Source organism: Pinus tabuliformis, chromosome X (genome assembly GCF_031772625.1).
Source record: "Pinus tabuliformis cultivar Carrire ecotype Pingquan chromosome X, CPIR1, whole genome shotgun sequence".
Taxonomy (NCBI): domain Eukaryota; kingdom Viridiplantae; phylum Streptophyta; class Pinopsida; order Pinales; family Pinaceae; genus Pinus; species Pinus tabuliformis.
The window spans coordinates 984473231-984494340 of NC_142308.1; positions in this window are offsets into that span (position 1 = coordinate 984473231).

The window sequence follows — 21110 nt, forward strand, 5'->3', positions numbered from 1 at the left end:
AACTCACTCCTGAGCTTAACCTTTGCAAGTTCTCACATCGTTTTCTCTCCAGAGCTATACTCTGATCCTTCAATTGGATTCAACGATCCATTATGATTCCTCTGAATCATTCTCCTCCTCTGTGTAGTTCTACAGAACTCTGCCTGCAACCCCTGTTACAAAATACACAACTTACATGCAATTTAATCATTTAGTATTAATTTCACACATTTATACAGTTCTAGAATAGAATTTTGTATATATAAATATGAACAATTGATTACATATCGAGACTCTCTGTCTCTCAGGCCTGATCTTCAATATCAGTGGCCTCTGCTTTATAGTCTGCCCGTAGGCTTACAGTCACACCCTAGCTAGCACTATCTAACCAGTTAACTATCTACCATCTAACCTATCCAACCTCTGTCTATGCCTTTTTGGCTTGCATTTATACAAAAGGATTCTAAAACCAATTTCTGGTTTAGATCCATAAGATCCTCAACAAAATCCTAAAATCTCTTCCTCATCCCCAAGGATTCTCTCAAATCCACAAAATCATGAACTAACTCCTAATCTGAGTTTTACAATCATTTCTCAAATCCCTCAGTTCTCTCAACTATCCTAAATCTCTCATATTCTCCTATATTCGAGAATATTTACAAATATGCCTCACTATATTCAATTAAATCCTATTCTAGCTTCTCTCATTAAAATTACTCAAAACTCTTAATAATTACATTAATTCAATACTTAGGAAACCAGCTTCCCTGAAACACAAGACCCCCTATGTCTACTAGAATACAATGATAATGTTGAGCTAAATGCTCTTGCATCACACATCCACACCAAGCCCTTATAACGCACACCAAAGCTTGACAATAGAGATTTAATCATGCATAAAGGGCAATATATCATAGTGCTCCTACTTTCTTAGGATCAGAGCTCACGAGTAATCTTATAGTAATACATAGAGATCGTGAATAATCTTACGGTAATACATTGTACAATGAGAAAATAGATAACATGATTAGCCTATGGCACTCTTAACTATATTTAACATGAGTATTATGTTGTAGCAATTCATATCGGAATGCTGGTTAAACTATGGATGAATTAGATGTTTGATAATTTACCACCATGTCGTAAACCATAGGTAGGTAGCCCACTCCAGAGACGAAGAACTTAAGGATGCTTGTTGATTGCTTTATTACTTGATAGAATGTGTGCTCACAGGAGACAACCCATGAAAGGAAGCCATCACACCCGTTGTGACCAAGGGCAGCCATCACACCCGGTGTGACCAACATCGTACAAAGGTTGTTTCAATGTTTTTGTTTATATGATATATTTTACTACAATTTTTAGCCATAGTGTCCCATAGTGTCTTCTTTGTCATATCCCACCCCGTCTTTGCCCTGCGTAACTTATTTTAACTTGTTCACTACAACAAACACCATCTTCTTGGAACTTAAGCCAACTTTCTGCCATCCCTTTAAAGAAAACTTCCGCGACCCCTTGCTGGTTCTCAGCATTGTACATATCCAACGTACTGGGACTTGGGTTTTGAGGGATCCAAGTCAGCAGAATTACTGATGTTCTAAAAATGATGAGTGGAATTAGGAATTGGCAATGGCATACTAGAGTAAAACAAAGGATTAGAGCAAGGTATCTGAGTGCAAAACGGGGAAGTTGAGAGTAGTAGAGGGAACAAAATGTTTGCATTGTGCGGGGGAATTTGTAAAGGCTAGTAGGGTGGCACAGTGCATTACCTCATGTCCATCTACTCCTTTGCATGCATGTGACCAACGTGGCATCTCCATGTTGCAGGTAATGGACCACTAGTAAACGAACAACAGGGAGATATGAGTGATGGAAGGAAACGATGGACAATGGACATGTGGAAATAGACATCAAGAAATAGAGGGAGATAGTGATGGCAGAGGTGGCCGAAGATCCAATGGGTCCAACTACCAGGAAAGTAAAAAGGTCACCTTAAGGCCTTAAAACATACAATTTTATTAATATTTTGTCATTCTCAAATGAGACCTCCATGACGAGCATAGACTTTGAGAAACCATGAATATTGGCTAGCAATTTGTTGTAGTTCATTATATATTATGCGACTTGGCTTCTAATGATAAAAATTCAATGAGTAAAATTTGAATTTGTTGTAGGTCATTATATAGTATGCGACTTGGCTTTTAATGATAAAATTCAATCAGTAAAATTTTCATATTACAACATATATCTTTTATCACAAATTTTACCAATGGTTTGATTTTTATAAAGTTAAATAGATTTAACTAGGAGTTAATTTACATATTTAACTGAGATTTATTCATCTGTTGCTTCTATTCTTTTTTATAAAATTGAAGAAATTGCTTCTAGAAATTAAAATGCACAAAATCATAATATACATCCAACATAATATAAATCACGTAACAATATTGTTTGTTTCAAAATAAATTCTTACAATCTCTTTTTCACTCTAGCCTTATGTTTTTTTTACTACAAGCTTTAGTATTTAAATTTCACTTTTGAGGAATCATTGAATGGTTTTGAAGTTTCTAAAAGTTAAATAAATCTAGGAAAGTCCATGAGTATGACTTATTAATTCATTCCTTCATTACCTTGCATTTTTAACACCACTCGATTCCATCTTCAGTGAGGAAATATTTATGCATCCTAGAAACACATTCAATGAGGAAATATTTATGCATCTTAGAAACACTCTTGTGCATATTTGAAACCACGGTCCTCTTTTAGTTGGCTTGGATTAGTGGAAACTTGTGCTTAGGCCGATGGTGATGCTCACTATGAAAATGGATTTCAAACAACAATAACTGTGATATTATTTCTTTGCAGTGAATATTCCAAGCTTGAAAGATTACTAAAAATTAGCATGTTAGCATAGGTTCATTGACACATGGTTGAAGCATTGTTCTAAATAATGCAACACATAATTGTGACCATTGATGTGTCCTTTGGTACGATTGCATTGTATGCAGCTGCCATACATGTAGCTTTACCATATTCCAATAACATTCTTCGCTGAGAATTGGCTCGTGTCCTCTGATATGATACCATACACATAGCTTCACCATATTCTAATAATATTGGTTGGTTAACAAATTCATAAATGCATTATTTTAATTAAAAAATTATTAAATTGATATTTTTCTTTTTCTATCACTTTTGTACGTATTTATCTTCATCATTTCTATGTCATTTTATGAAACTTGCATTTAATACATCACTTCTATGTCACTCTATGAAACTTATAACATTTTTTGGTTAACGAATTCATAGATGCATTATTTTAATTAAAAAATTAAAAAATTGATAGTTTTTACTTTTCCATCATTTTTGTTTTGTACGTGATGTTATGAAACTTTAAAAAATATTAAATTACTATTCTTCCTCTTCACCATTTCTATTTTGATGAAACTTGCATTTGATACATCACTTCTATGTCATTTTATGAAATTTGCATTTGATAACAGTTTGTTTACCGCGAAAATCATTTCCTAATCATAAAAAATAAAAATGTGTCATTTCATAGCCACTTGAATTAAATTATTCAAAAAATAGTTTTTCTGAATATTATAAATAAATAAATAAGTTGATGGGCCTTCCATTTTTACTGCAACGCATTATTTAAAAGTTTTGCTTTCATTATATTCGTATAAATCTTTTTTGGTTGACTCTTCGATTGATGTACACATATTCACCAACTAACATAGTCGAATTTGTAACTAACAAAAAATTGAATCTTGGAACTGAAATGTTGCTCCTCATTTTCATCTCCTAACTTCCTAACCTTTTACAGTTGCTTGCAACAACTGTTCAATTATGCATTATGCACAATATGGATATAACAAGCCTCCGGAAAAAAGATCGTGCTAAATTATGAAAATTTTGGGTATTTCGATTTTGACAGTAAACTTAGAATAAAATTTTTAATACGTAATACCGCGAATATATCTCTTAACGAACTTCATTCGCCTATCAAATCGACAGGGACTACCACAGTCCTTGTTTTAATGTAATAGAGTAAAACCAACATATGTTCGTATTGCAATTTTTTACATCCCATCTCGTTGCCATTATATGCATGCACATCCTATCATTTTTCGGCTTTCCAAAATAGACACACCAAATCGTTTATTACACTCGGATTGCATATGCATCCTGGGTATGCTTATGCCATTACATTTAAGTGGAATGTTATATGTGTTTCCACATCTTATCATTTTTTCCATTTGAAGACTAACACATTTTTATTTTTAAATTTAAGTTATATATGCATCATGACTATGCTTATGACAGCACATTTAAGTTGTATGTTATATTATATATGATTAATATTGAAATATTAAAAGCATTTTTAGAGTTTTATTTGATATTTAATACCCCATTATTAATTAGTATTATTACGAATTTATTAATTAATGAATTTATTATAATTAATAATTTAACGATTATTGTTATTTAATAATTATGTTAATTAATTAATAGTTAATAACCAATATATTGTAATTTTAGATCCACCAAATACTCAGATTAAATCTGATTATAAAATTAAATAAAAAAGTCTACACATTAAGAGATTTGATTTCTATTATACTTTGAAGATTTATTATACTTCTTAATGATTTTATTTATATTTATATAAATTTCACTTCTCTATATCCCTAAATACTCTGATCATTCATTTTATTAAAACACACACACACACACATATATATATGTGTGTGTGTGTTCCTTTTTGACATGCTTTATAATTTTTTTTAAGTGATATAAATAACATTGATGATGTAGATAGATAAATAGATATATAATTTATAGAAAAAGTTTATTGTAAATATTAAGTTTCTATATGCTTATTAATTAAGTTAAATATGAAGTCTAGGGGTAGTTGAACTAGCCATGGTGTGTAAATAATGTATTATGTGGCAGAAGGTTAGGTGTTCAAATTCCTTTACTTGCATGTTATGGGGAAAGGGTATCCCTAGGCATCTAGAGTTTCTAGTGGTAGTAGTTGGAAGAGACCTCATGTCATGCGAGAACATGAATCACTAGTTGCCAATTCCTATAGTTAAAAGAAAATTTCAGTACGAATTTTTAAAATATAATGATTATATATATAAAACATTTCAAATATTTATATTTTTAATTATAAGTTGATTAGTTAAATTTACTAAGTTTTTATATGTTTATTAATTATATGTTTTGGAATAATAGTGAAAAACATGAATCATTATTGTTTAAATTTGTTTGAATGGAATAAGAATATTATAATATATTTTTGAAAAAACATGTTCATAAACTTATCAGTGAAAATAATTCCAATATAATAAAACAATTTAAATTGAATCTATCTATTATTTTCATTTTTTAAAATATTTTTTTCATATAATTTTTAAATGAGAAGACATTATGTTTTTCTATTAATTCTTTTATTTAATGTTTCATTTCATCGACATTACAACATATCCCATATTGAGCCTACATTTAAAGGTTTACACTCATTTATGGATACTACAACATCTCTGCCCATATTCAATAGACATTTAAATGTTTGCACTTATTTAAGAACACTACAACATCTCCCACATCTTGGGTCTCCATGCAACAAGAATGCATGCTTCCATTTCTAGTTTTAAAAACGATTAATTTATACTAATTTAGTAAACTAGGAATGAAATCAATAATTGATTTTTTTTTATTAAATATTTTTTATTTAGAATCTAATTTCTTAATCATCATTAATAATAAATTATTATGTTTTTAATCAATATGCCATATATGCTTCAATATTTAATCTATTTTACAACATGCTAAACAAAAAGCTATACATATATAAAGATAATCAACATAGATCCATTTTATCTCTCGATCTTCTAAGTATCAACTGTGATCAAAATCATCAAGATGTAAACTTCATTGTGGGTACAAAATTTAAGAAAAAGTTTGCACTTCAAGAGATTTCTTATTGTTCTTAATAGTTTTGTTTGTATTTATATACATTTCACATCTCTATATATTGAAATATTTTAATTTTTAATTTTACTAAAATCCTAATAATTATACAAATGAGAGATTTTTCCTTGTGGATCTAGCAACCATAGAGAGGGATCAAAACTATCAAGATGCAAGTTCATTTCGAGAACAAAATTTAAAAAAAGATTTGCAACTCAAGGGATTTGATTCCTCTTAGCCTTTCTAGATCTATTATGGTTCTTAATATTTTTGTTTATATTTATATAAATTTCACATTATATATAGAAATATTATTATCTCTAATTATATTAAAATCCTAATAATATATATAAATGAGTCATTTTTGTTTCACACGTTTTATAACTTTTTAATTTAATTTTTTAATAGTGATATGAATAACTTTAATGATATAAATAAATAGCCTTAATTTTTTTATTATTGTAAATAACGAATTTTGTATTTCTATTAATTAAATTTAAATATAAATTTGAAATATAATGGCTATGAATATAAATGATTATTTTCGTTCATCTATATATATATAGATAAGCTTATTAGTTAAATTTATTAGGTTTTTTTATGATTATTAATTATATGTTATGAAATGTTAAAGGAAATTAGATTGAGTAATATAGCATACGTTTTGATCCAAATTTACTAATCACACATACTATTAATCAAATAATCTTTCATATAAATACATGTGGTGTTGTTTCAAGATAGACATACTATGTTAGACACACAATCACTTGGTTTAGAGAATATCTCAACGACACACCAATATAGAAAACATCTAGATCTAAGAAACTCCAAACAAATAGGAATATACTCCTTTACTTTGAAAGCATCATACTTATGACAAGTAGGAATTATATTTTTGAAGTCTCCCCCTTAATGACTACTTGTCCTGACATCAATCAACAATGTCTAGTTGTGGTTCGACCTAATGTTTACAAATATGATCAAAACATATGTCGACATCTATATTAATGAATAACCATCCACCAAAATGCATGGGTCACTAGCCTCTGCAACTAGCCATATTCTTCTAGGATGTCCCTTCATGTACACTGTTAAGTCAACCATTATATATGCATACCTATTTTTGTACCTATAATTTCCCCTCCATCATTATCAGCTCAGGTTTTATCGGATTACTCGTAACTATGTGGTGGGTTTTATCACCTTACCCTAAACCATTCTAATGGTTTTTTCGAATGACCCTCAAGCATGCCCAGGGTTTTCTCCATTGACCCTAAACCATGCTACAAGAATCCCTATCCACTTCCCTCTCAGAAGTGGTTTCTGGCTTACCACATATCTACACTACAAAGTGGTATGTGGCTCACTAAAAACCTACACTTACAAAGTGGTTTGAAGATAACCACAAACTTTATGGGGTACACACACATTACCATTGACTAAAGTTCATACTATAACAAATTTTGTAATAACCACCACAAAACAACATAAATTTGTATCAAATATAGTGTATGACTAACACAAAAATATGGTAATGAGTTCATTATTATTCTACACACTAACCAAACTTGTCGACAAATATTTAATCCAGCCACTATTTTTTTTTTTAATCTTTGTCACACCTCCATAATATCTAGTAATTAATAATTCTCAAAAATAAATATTTTCTATATTTGGAATGGCCACTTCCAATAGAAACTCAAACTCATGAAAATAATTAGCTATACAAATCAACTTTACCATAATATGACATACTCGTACATAACAATGCACTCCAAATTTATAAATTGCAGAATCTAACAAAATAAATGGGCCCAAAACGAAAGGAATTAAATTCATTTGGATCTTTTGGTTGTGTTTCGATGGATCATTAAATTTCATGCCTCGCATTCGAGACGACTCACTGGTTACATCTTTTATTGTGCTAAGGACCGACACAACCACAATGTCTCTGAATAATTTCTATTGGCAACCAAGACAATCTCTCTACAGGTGTTGGAATAAAGACAAACAAAAGGTTGGAAGCCAAAGCCATATCTCTTGCATGAAAAGCATGCAAAAAGACACTCTGCTGACAATGCTCCATGATACTTAAGGGATGGTTGTAATCGTAAGGCTCTAAGAACAGCCAAAAGAAAATTGTAGTCTTGCAAGGATATAGTATTCCCGTAAAAAAGGAAAGTTAAAACAACTGTGTACCCCATAACACTCTGAGTATCTTCTTCTAAATACAGTCTAGAAAATGCATGCATGTCTTCCTATACAATGGACAATTACACCTCTCCAGTGGGTTTCACAACTGCTCTCTAATTTATTGCAGTGATGGTCATTGCCTTGAGAAATATGGCATCTTCAATTCATGGAGTAGAAACCACTACTTCACCCGCTAGGAATGTGATTCCAATAACATGAACATTGTGAATCTCGAGCTACATAACAATGAATTCTATAATATCGTGTACATGTGTGGAACATTTTTTCCCTCCTTGGGAAACTATTAATATTTTAAAAAACATCTCCATGAATTACAAGTCTCTTGTAGATCAAAACCTAGGCGCTAGTTCATGTAGATGTCAAGAAAACACTGTATATAAATTTCTACATGACTAGTGTCATACAGTATCCACTCTAGCAAAGAGATCTACTCGAATGCAACTCTAGTGTCACATATTATCTTCTTTCGTGAAGAGATTTACTTGCATGCAACTCAAATTAACATGAGCAAGAAAATGTTATGTTTCAACTTCCCACAGGTGGCTCAACACAGTTTTCTGATGCCACAACACACAATTTATAACCAGTTGTTGTTTGCTCAAGTGTTTGTGAATAATCACAAACATGATTCCTAAACAATGGAGGACAAAAATATCCTAAAGAATGCATTCTCTATGAGGTGTTTCCATGATATCGCATGAAATCATGATGACGACCGTTCCCCCCCTATGGCCTTGTATGTAAGGCCAGACCTATCTAAACCATCCAATGAACTGATCCTGATCCTATGCAGAATCAGGAACCCAATGCTCGAATTTCCATACCTAGTGACATAGTAGCAAGGAAATTGTGACATACCCCCTTTGCCCACCTACAGTAAGGGGGTTGTCACTATCGGATCCTATCCCCATAATACGGTCATGGACATGAGATTGTGAAGTTAGAACCCCTCTTCTTTTCGGTGAACTTCACCTTTTTATATTTATCTCTTTTTCATTTTTTTTGAATTATATATTCTTCTCTCACATGAAGGAAACCATGGCCGCCTATCCCCCTTTTCCATGCGGCTGTCTACCATAGGTTCATCCAGAAGTCTATTAAGCGGAAGAGTCAGGGTGAGTGTGTTTCTCCACTCATAAGATCACGTACATCGCAACTACCCGACCGCTTGAATTCTCATTTAGTGAGGTCGAAATATCGAATCCTGATCCTGTTATCCAAAGGACCTCTTGCCTCAATCCCACATCTATTTTTCCTCCTTCTTTCCTGCATGGGGAGTCTAAAAGTGCCCGTCCTCACTCCCTCATGCACATATAGTGTTTCACCCCCTCCCAGGGAGTCCAAAAAACACTATACCAATCAGGGTAGTAACCAGGAACTATGATCAACCTTGTCTCTATCTTGGCTTCAGATGGTCTCCTCCCAAGCTATTACAGAGTAGCTATCTCAACCCATAGCCTCCAGGGAACCCAAACTATTACAAGGCTCCAGAGATATCATTCCACGGAGAGCCTCCATGGACCCAAGTTGTTACAGGGTACTAGGAATCCTTTCTCAACCCACAACATTTATGGAACCCAATTTGTTATAGGGCTCCAAATACTAGCACTCAACCCACAACCTCCAGGGATAGAGAAGTGATCCCCTTCTCTTCTCTTCCCTTCATCGTTGCCGACTCAAAACTTGTGGTGGAGGTTTTCTTTTCGTCCCCTCATCAGTCTGCTTTCCATGAAATGAAACAAAGGTCTATGCTTCCCTTTATGTGTGTTGTTCAAATCCTTCTCTCCCTCCTCTTCAAATGCTTCCCCCCAGGAGTCCAAGTCCCTCCTTCCCATTTTTTATTACCGCGAGAACTTTGAAGGTATCTCCTTCCTATTTTTTGTATCCCCAAGAGTTTGAACCTTCTTACTTTTCTTTCTATGAGCAATTCAAATGTCTCCCTTTCCTATTTTTCTTTCTGCAAGGAGTTCAAAGGTCCCCCATTTCTTTTTTGTCCCCTCCTTTCTATTTACAACCCTTCATAAATATTTGTTATCTTTGCTTGTTGTGTTTTGTCAAGCAAGCATGGGCCTACATACTTTCCTTCATCCCATTTAATTTCAAGAGCCAGTTCATTAGCTCCATGCACTATCCAACCATTAATGACTACCTAGTCAAACCATGGTTCTTGACACAAGAAACCACACATCCCTAGGCGAAACTCTCCACCCCGAGCTCTGCAATATGTGTCCCTTAGACTCGGTCCCCTTTTCTTTGATTTCCAACGTTGCACAATATTTACATCATATTTACAATGTGGCTCATATGAGAACCTTGGTTGAAAGTATCACAAAAAGCAAGAGCTTCTTATTCATGACAATCACCTTTGCATATTACACCAAATGATGGAAATGGTTGTGGCCCATTCTCTCCATGCTCACAAAACACATATTACAAAAAAAAATATCTACTCTTCATATGCCCCTTGGCTAGCTTGTGAGAGTGTTACCGTAGGTATGTTCTAATACAAACACTCATCACACAGATTATTAATCATATAATGTTACATATAAATATATGTGATGTTGTTTCAAGATAGTCAGACTATCTTTCATACACAATCATATGTTGAGAGAATATTAACTATACACCAATCTAGGAAACATCTAGATCTAAACAACTCTTAAAGGATAGGAACATACTCTTTTACTTAGAAAGCATCACACCTAAGACAAGTAGAAATTATATTTCCTTTGTTTTTGTGTCCTCAACTACGTGGGTTCATGTCTCCAAGACACACTATAAGATGACCATTGTGGAATTTATGAAAAAATTGTTTTAATCCCACGAGGAAAAGAAAAAATGATTATCAGGTGTTCTCTTAAGGAACTCCATGGTGAAAAATTCATGGGTTTGAAACTACATGGGAAAAAATCGAGCCATGTTAGGGGCTAGTGTGGCCCAAGGTGCAATCCATGAGTGAATTTGATAGCCTGGATGCCCTTGGATTGGCATTACTCATGTCATAAATTAGGCATATTAGTCATCTCAGGACTCATCTTACCAAATATATATATATATATATATATATATATATATATATATATTATGATGTCATGGTTATGAACATAAACTATTATTATTTAAATTTGATTTAATGTGATATTTTTATTAGAATATATTTTTGGAAAAATTGCTTATAATTTCATATATAAAAACAAAATTACAATATAGAAAATCTAAATGAATAGAATTATTATTATTTTTACTTTTTTAATTCAATAGAAATTATGTTTAATTATTATTATTATTATTGTTATTTAATGTTTCATTTTATGAACATTACAACATCCCTTCCATATTAGGCTTATATTTAAATGTTTACAATCATTCACAAATGCTATAGTATCTCCCCAAATTAAATTAGTATTTAAATGTTTATACTCATTTGCAAACACAAAATCATCACCCTATACTAAATTGTGAAGTGCCTCTTATTATAATTATGAAATTTTAATTAAATATAAAAATTTTACATTTCTTCGCACATGTGATAACTACTCTACTAATACAACAATGTGTAAATAAATATTTACAAATAAAATAAAATGAGTCTCAATATCAATGTATTATCACTACGCTCTTCATCTTCACTACGTAGAAACTTAATAAAATGACTATATATATATATATATATATATATATATATATATAAAGTTTATAAAAGTTAAAAATTTGTTAATAGCTGTAATTCTTTTTGACCCTATGCATCATTGGTTTTGAAAAAAATAATAAAATAACAATTCAATAATTAAAAAATTCTATGTAATAATGTATAATTAAGTAATTCCTTAGTATAAGAGATCTAAATTTGTCACCATTTGTTTTATGTCTCAAGGTCCATTGCTTCTGATGTACTCTCATTGGTGACCTTTTTCATCACATTTAATTGGTTGAGTGTATCTTTTCATATCTCTTGATTAACATTTCCTGCTCTTATTTTTTGTTTCTTTTTCTTGGTTTGTTTGTTTCTTTCTATTTTACAATGGTTTTTCATTTTTACTTAAATTTATTTAAGACTCTAGAAGATGAAGACAATTACGAAAAGTCAGAAAGAGACCATGAAATGTTAAAAAGGTCAAGGACAACAAAAGTGAGCATAAAAAAGGAATAGTAATTTAAATTTCACTGGAATTGCAATGGTATTTCTTTCACTATGTATTTGTGATTAAATCATGTGGTTGGGTACCTTCAAGATGATCCCCATTGCATTTTCTTGCAATGGTATTTGTTTCACTATGTGTTTGTGATTAAATCATGTGGTTAGGTACCTTCAAGATGATCCCACATTGCATTTTCCTTATTAGTAGAACTAGTCACATTCCAATGTTTATGTATACTTTTGAAAATTTCTTATTGATAGGGTCCAACATCTTTATATTCCAAAACATTTTTGCCTTGCATATTATATGACAAATTATTTTTTTAAATATTAATACGTAAAGGTTCATTTTCACTTGATTCAATCTCTAGCTTCCTTTGAGAAAAATATACATCTCAATACACTATCTTCTCCACATATATGTACTTCATGCAATGAATAAGTTAATTTAAGTAAGTTATTTACTAAATTGAATAAGACTCAAATGTACTCCCTAAAAGCCATTGAAAAATGATAGATACTTATTTTTCTAATGTCTTCACAATGCACAATTAGCGTACAATGAATAAAATTATGGGTATTATCCAAATTAATCAACACTATTGCCTTTTTCTTCTTGATATATCCTCATAACTTGAGAGTTTAAGGAGTAATTATTCTCGCCAATGCATTACGAGATATAAGTAGATTCATTTCTTCTTTCTCTGGGGTTGGTTCCTAGTGTATATCCTCTTCTTGTGATGTTTCTTATTCATATTCGTTGTCCTCTTCACAATCTATGTAAAATAAGTTCTTATTAGCACACTTATGACCTTTGGTTTATTTGTTATCACCACTGTAACAAAGAACTTTTAGTCTTTTTTCATCCATTTGTTTTTGTGTCAACCTTGTATGTTGTTGGAGGCTAGGAGAAACAACACTTCCATATTTATAGTTGTGAGTAGTAGACCTCTTGGTTTCCATAATTTTGGTTTCAACTTTTCTTTCCATCCTGAATGCATTTTTCAATTAATTAGGTTCCCAAAGGAGAACCTCATGTCAGATGTTATCATTTAATTTCCCTATGAATACATCAACCATATCCTTCTCCGGAATATCATTGACCTTGATATTCAATCTTTGGAAGTCCTCAATGTGCTCTTTCGTTGAACACTTTTGTTTGAGATTTGAAAATTGGCCAAAGAAGGGATCGCTCCTTGTATCTTCATAACGTACTACCAATTCCTCCATAAAAATTGTCCAACTGATAATTTATTTACGAGAACAAAGCCATTGATACCACACAAATTGATTGGGTTCTAAATATAAAAATGCAATGTGTGCCTTTTGCATCTGTGGTACATTATGTAGATCGATTAGTAGAATGCCCAACCTTATGGAAATGTCTCAGTACTAATTTGGCCCTTCAGTTACATCCCATACATGCAAGTTATGTGTGAGATGTTTCAGACCTCATGAGGGGGTGACCCTTCACGTAGCTCCTCACATGCCCAGATGCCTTCATATTATGCTACAGCCTCAGATGAAGTTCCGCATATTTGATGGTTCAGTTCATACCAATCGTAGTGTTCATAGCATGCATGTCTCCTTCAGATGGTACATCCACTTTTACAGAGCTCTTCCCTATTCAACAGGGCTTCTTCGGTTGTTTTACCCTCCCTCCAACCCATTTTTTGTGGGAAGGTCTAGTATATCTCATGTACTAAGATATTATTATATTCATTACTTGCTCATGTTTTTTCTAGGTCCATTATGTATATGGGATACATTGTATTATTTTCTGTCTCAGTTATGCCAGCATGTCATGTACCATTCAACATGTACTTTATTGCTCAGTTTTATATTTATGGGTGCATCACTATTCTTGTACTAAATTACCTCGACGAGTATAGGTATGCCTCCCCCACCTCACTGAGATCTAGTACCACAACATAAAAGGATACTTTCGCTAGTCTCGCCCCCTCTGTCTCTATCCTCTTTCACTTCAGCTCTATTGGTCTCTCTCTCTCTCTCTCTCTCTCTCTCTCTCTCTCACTCCACTTTGTTGTCTAGTGATTATGTCTTTACAATGTACTTTGGTCATACATTTTTCTCCTAATGATAGATAATTCACTCAGTCCTGAATAATTGTAGCGTACCATGTTAATACTTATTTTAGTTTCAAAATTTCTTACAATATTATTATTTTTCATTGTTGTTTAACCCATGGGAATTCATATCGGTGACTTATTGCAAGGTGTTACTTAATTGTCCATTCATTCTTCATCAATCCAAAGCCTCATGATCTTATCTCTTACTATGTTAATCCTTAGAATTTTTCCAATTGTTTCGATTAACTATTTAAGAAAAACATTATTTATAACAATTAGAACTATAAAATTAAATTCTAATTAACTTAACTTACTTCTGAAGGAACTTATTAGTCTTTTAATTATTTTCTTCCCATTTCATGAGTATTCCTCCTATGTTGGGCCTGATTTTAGCATCATCACCCAATCCTTTCTTTCCTAGATGCCATGTTTATAGATGCACTACAATAATATGCTAACAATGTAAGTACAAAACTTATGGAATAAAATGTGTGGATAATATTACACTAAAATAGTGTTTCATTAAAAGGTTAAATTATTAATGAAATTTCTAAATATGAATGCACAAAAGATATAATTCTTTCATGATAATACCTCTATTGAAATGTTTTTCAAGTTTTAAATGGACTTTGAATGAGTTCTAACTTATTTTTGTATTCTTGATTAATGGTTGCTTCATTTCCTTAATCACCATAACCACACTTACAAACTTGGTGCCAATCAGTATTATGTTCAAGATTCGTTACAATAGATAGAATAAAATCATTTCCAACATCTATTGTTTGCAAGCTTCTGTGTATACATGTAAAAAGGAATTTTTATGAGAATTTTGGGCTTCTCCCAATTGGCTTGAGAACCATGATAAATGTGACCTACTATGTTAAAAAGTAATCAATGCCACTTTGTCCTACTCTCCTTCCAACATATATAACAAACATATACACTTAGATATCTTTAAGCTTATTATTGCAATTGATAATTACTTCAAAGTTTTTGAAACTTCCCAATAAGAACTTCAAAGGGTTCCCCTCTAAGAAAATGAACTGTGTGTATAGGTACCCATATGCATATGGAAGAGGATGGAAGTTATGATGTGCATTGTTCCATTGTACTTTGTATTAATTAACATGAATTATTCAGATCTTGGGTAAAATGCATGTTTATAGGTATCATAATTTCCCAAATAAATAATTTGATAACAAGCACCCAAAATGAACACCATAGTGTGATCCATGATAAGGTTTTGACCCTTGTATTGAAGGAGGGGTGGAGGCATTTCCCATTGGGTAACCTATAAACCTAAGATCATTAAGAGGTTTGTGATGGGAACACTACCCTAGACATGTGATGATGATTTTCAATGGTTATTGCTGAAGGTAGTTTAATATAGTATACACTTATGCAATTTTGGTTCTATCAATGGTTAGGTTTATGTAGCTTATGCCATATTATATTGTAGAAACAAATGGATAAAATGGGAAAATAAGTAGGTTAGGGAGGAAAGGTGGATGTAGGTTAGTTGTGAACCACATGAGGGAGGTGATGATTCTTGTGCTTTCCCCTAATTATGGTTATTATTTCTTTCTCCTTGTTTATTACATCAGATTGTCATATTACTCCTTGAGTACTTATATCCTCTTGACTCTAAGATTGGGAGGAAGTTTCTTAAAAGAAGGGTATAGGTAATTCCAACTCCATAACCCTTTTACATTATGATTAGTTATTCTCCTACCTGCTGAAATATTTATAGTTAAGTGAATTTCTTGTTAGTATTATTATTATAAGTAAAAGGTATGACTATGCTAGCTATATACCCACACCTTGGACATGTATGCTAGTATTCTATGGTATATTATGATTGAATATAGATTAACATTTAAGCTTATTTCTAGCCTTAATATTTATTTGTAATTAAGATTATGATTAGCCTTAATCTTAATTAATATTGATTATACTTGAAGTATAACCTTACAATTTATTTAATATTGAATTAATTCCGGCCCCCTCATGACCTTTGACTTTGATGGTATCAATAATTGTTTGATTGATTATGTTATTAGGTATTAATTAAACTTGGTGGAGTTGTGCCATGTATTACCTTAGAAGGAGGGAAATAACTATGACATTTATATCTCAGTCAGTAGAGTTTGAAAAATAGTAAATGGGCTCGAGATTTTATGGTAAGGAGGGTGGGTTAAGCTAGGGGTTTGGGTGGAGGGTTTATTAAATACACTCATGTGGGAAATAGTGAGGATGGGATATTTTAAATATCATGAGAAGTATAAGTATTTGGGGAGAGGAGGGGAATAGGTATTTTAGTTCATTTTTCCATATGAAGTTTCCGAAGCAGTCATTATGAGAGAAGAGAAGAAAAACTAAGAGGAATTCAGATGATACAGGAATTTCTTCTTTGTTGATATTGAGAGAGGTGTTGGGTACCTAGTGTTTTGAGCACTCAATTTAGACACACTAAAAATGGTGGCTATAGGCTTAGGAATAGAGGGCGAGCAAACCTATGGAGATTCCCTAGGGTTGGGAAGCTAGATAAGTTGTTCCCAGTTAGTTTGGTGGAAAAGTCAGTTTGATACACTTGAAGTTCACGAGAAGGAACATAGCCTCACAAACTCCCAAGTTCTCTTACTTTTGCTTATGCTTATCTAACTCAAATTATGAATATTGAAAGTTCAAAAAATAGTAAAAATGTAGATGTACATCCTTGAGATATGTTGTAAATGAAAATGAATAAAATATTGAAATAGAAAACTAATTATATTCTTTATTTTATTTTATTTAGTCTAAACATAGTCAAGGAGACCCAAATGTTGAGGCCATTTTTAAAAAGGCTCACACTAATTATTTCTTCTAAGATGGCTTGTAGAAATCTTTTGTATAACTCTATAAAGAAATGCTCTCTTTCTTTGTCAATGCCAATCACTTTCATTTTGTGTAGTTTTTAATTTAATTCTCAAAATTATGCTCCCACCACTCACAAATATCATCCATAGTCAACATATATGTATGTTTTCTTTGTCAAACTTGGGATCATTAACTAACAATAATGGAACCAATGTTGCAATCTAGGGACTTGTTAGCAATTACCAATAGTGTACCAATGCAGCAATATGAATGACTATACACATTAACATATATATGCACACATAAATGAAAAAAAGGAGAAGTTAACATAAGTAATTCCATACTAACAAATAAGCTTCTTATTAAAGTACCATAACACTTCAATGTATATGCCATATCTCTAATTCTTTGTTATATTAATAGGATATTTGTATGTATTATTTAGTTGCAAGGTATATGTAATAATCTAACAACCTTTGCTTGTAGACCTGAATGCATGGTCAACCAAATTACATTATGAATTAGATAGTTAAGTGGGTTCATTTTCTAGGTCTAGTCAACAGAGTTGGCTAGCCCATTCAACAACATCATAAATTGATACACTTATCTTTAGCATAAATCTTAATATCAATAGATTATAAATAATTTTACATAGGATTAAAGGAATTCATTCCTATTATTGATTCTCCACCATTATTCCTTAGGTTGTACAACCTCTTTGGCAGGAAAATATTGTTTATTAATGACTTAGATCAATTCAAATCCACTAACTTATCCCATAATTCCTTCATTGTAAATTCTCTTGATATATTCAATAATTATGAATCTAAGAGGAATAATGGGATTGTGATATTTTTCTTCTAATCCGACTTTGTCTATTCTTCAATTGAAATTCCTTTAGATGTTGTATCCAAATATGGAGTGATACACTAAAATTTATCTACCAAACGACCTTCCATCCTAAGCTTCCACAAATCAAAACTTTTCCCATTACATTTTCTTATATATTTTTTCAAATTACTTATCATTATTTTCTAGCACAAGAATCATCACCATAGAGCTCCCACTAAAACTAGGTTTATCATAGTTGGGAGATAAATAAACCCTTAGAAACATGGGAATCTCCTGAAAGCCAATAACTGCTATAATATGAAATGTCAATTTTAAACCCTTTTAATAAGAAATGCATACGTTCTTTATAAATACAAAAATAAACAATGGAAACCATATATAATACTGAGATATTTATCCTAGAAACTCCTAAATAGGAAAACTAACAAAATGTTTAGATATTCATCTCCATTTTTTTTATCATCAATCAAGTAAATAGTTTAGAATATAATATATAGGATATCATGCCATATAAAACCCTTAACCCATTAACCACTTTGGATGGATGAATGGAAAAGATGGTCGGGTTGAGAAGCGACAAATCCCCATGAGTTGTACAAGGGATGGAAGTACACTAGGGGAGGAAAGTGGTATCTTGAGAATTGAAGCATTGTGGTTAAATGCTAGACTTACCTAGTAGTCTAGGAAAAATGTTGGGTGGAAGGTTGATGAGAATGAAGGATAAGATGGTGATAGAAACAAACTAGATAACAATGTTCAAACTTAAGCACACATTCAATATATTTATATCGATACAAAAAATATGATATTCAACTATAGTAGGATAAGATAATTCACATTTAAAAAATAGTTAGATTTACATGTGATACATGAAAGGGGGTTATTTTTCCATCCTAGGTGGACATGGTTCATTACTCTATGACACCTTAACTTGTGGAAGCATGATATGAAGGCCACAATTATACCCAAACTAAAATAACATTCAATCTAAAATCATATAGAACATGGATTGAAAACATATTACCAATTTTTCAATGAGGGATCATTTTATTTCATGAGTTTCTCCACCATACCTAAGTATGTGGTACAATGAATGAGCATGTTGCTAATACTACTACATCAATGGCAGAAACTAACACTAATCCATTGGATGACATGAATGCTTTTATATATAGGAATAACTACTACAAATATCATATTATTAGATATGAAAAGATACACAACAAACTTTGAGTTTGTGTTTCGTTATTAATTAATAAAATAGAGATGGTCAAGATACTAACCACATCTATTCACATGCACAATGACCTTCACTAGAGAATAACAAGTTCCCCATCACTCGAGAATCTATGAAGCTCACATGAGGTTCTATGTGGCCTTGCTTTTCAAAACATTGTAGTTGGAGTTGAAGTCTCAAGCCCTCCTCCAGCCCCACCTATATGCCACTCGTAGGAAAGTGCATTGCAAGTTCTATGTTGCACTAAGATACAAGTCAAAGTGGCTATGGATGTATGATTTTAGATGATTTTATATTATAATGGATAATTTTTGGTAAGGTGTTAGGAATCCACCTACAAGGATGAATACCTAGAAATGGGTCACAACTAACATTTTCTATTCAAACACACGACCAAACCATGGAATTCATCAATAATGGCAGATGTGTCCTCAAACACGTAATTTTATTAATCAGGAAAAAAACAATTACATATTGATTTTGCAAGAGTTTACACCCGAATAACCAAACACTCTTGCAATGAGCTATTTATAAGCTAAAATGTCCTAACTACCTCTAATTGTGGATCACTTATTAAATAGCAAGTGTTCACTTACAATAAATGTTATTTAAACAACTTGCTAACAAATCTCCTAAAGTAGACCCTAAGATAGGACACATTTGTAGAGTGATATATTGTTACAACAATATACTAATTCTAAATGTCTCCATTAAATAATTAAATATTATAGAATAATAATTATTAATTTAATATCTTAAATTAATAACTATTTTATTCCAACTTTATAACCTATGATAATATTTTATTTTTGGATCATCTAACATTCCCCCCTATGATCCAAAGATACATTACAATAGATACCAAGTTCATCCCTGAACTTAGTAATTTTTTTTTTGCCAAGTGGTTTCGTGAAAATGTCAGAGATCTGATCTTCAGAAGGACAATAAACTGGCTTGAGGACATATTTGGCAATGAGACATCTGATATAATGATACTTGGTGTCCACCTACTTTGTTTTTTAATGAAAAACTGGGTTCTTGGCAAGTTTGATGGTTGACTGTCTATTAATGAATAATGATGTAGCTTCTACCTGAGAAATTCCCAAGTCGTACAAAATTCTACACAACCAAACAATTTCACATGTTTCTTCCCATGTCGAAATGTACTCTGCTTTTGCTGAACAAGTGGCCACTGTAGCTGGTTTCTTACAACTCCAAGACACCATTGCTGACCCCATGTTCATTAAATAACCTAATGTTGATGCTCGATCATCAGTACTTCCACCAAAGTCGGCATCTGAATATCCACCAAGTACAAATTTTTTAGTCCTTGTGTAAAGAAGACCAAAACCTTTTGTTCCTTGGATATATCGAAGAACTCTTTTAGCTGCATTCCAGTGGTTGTCTCATGGTTCCTGCATAAAATGTGAAAGAATATTGACTGCATAAGATAGATCAGGGCGAGTATTTGTCAAATAAATCAAGCTTCCAATCAACTGTCTGTAAGTAGCACTATCCACCTTTCCCCCCCTTCAAATTTTGAAAGTTTCAAGTTTTGCTCCATTGGGGTAAGAATGGTCTTGCAATCCTACATTCCAAATCGTTGAATAACCTCTGCTGCATACTTACTCTAAGAAATGAAAATATGATGTGGACGTTGGAAGAATTCAACTCCAAGATAGTAGTGAAGTAATCCCAAATCTGTCATCTTAAAACCTGCATGTAACTCCTTTTTCACATGTGCAATATGATCATC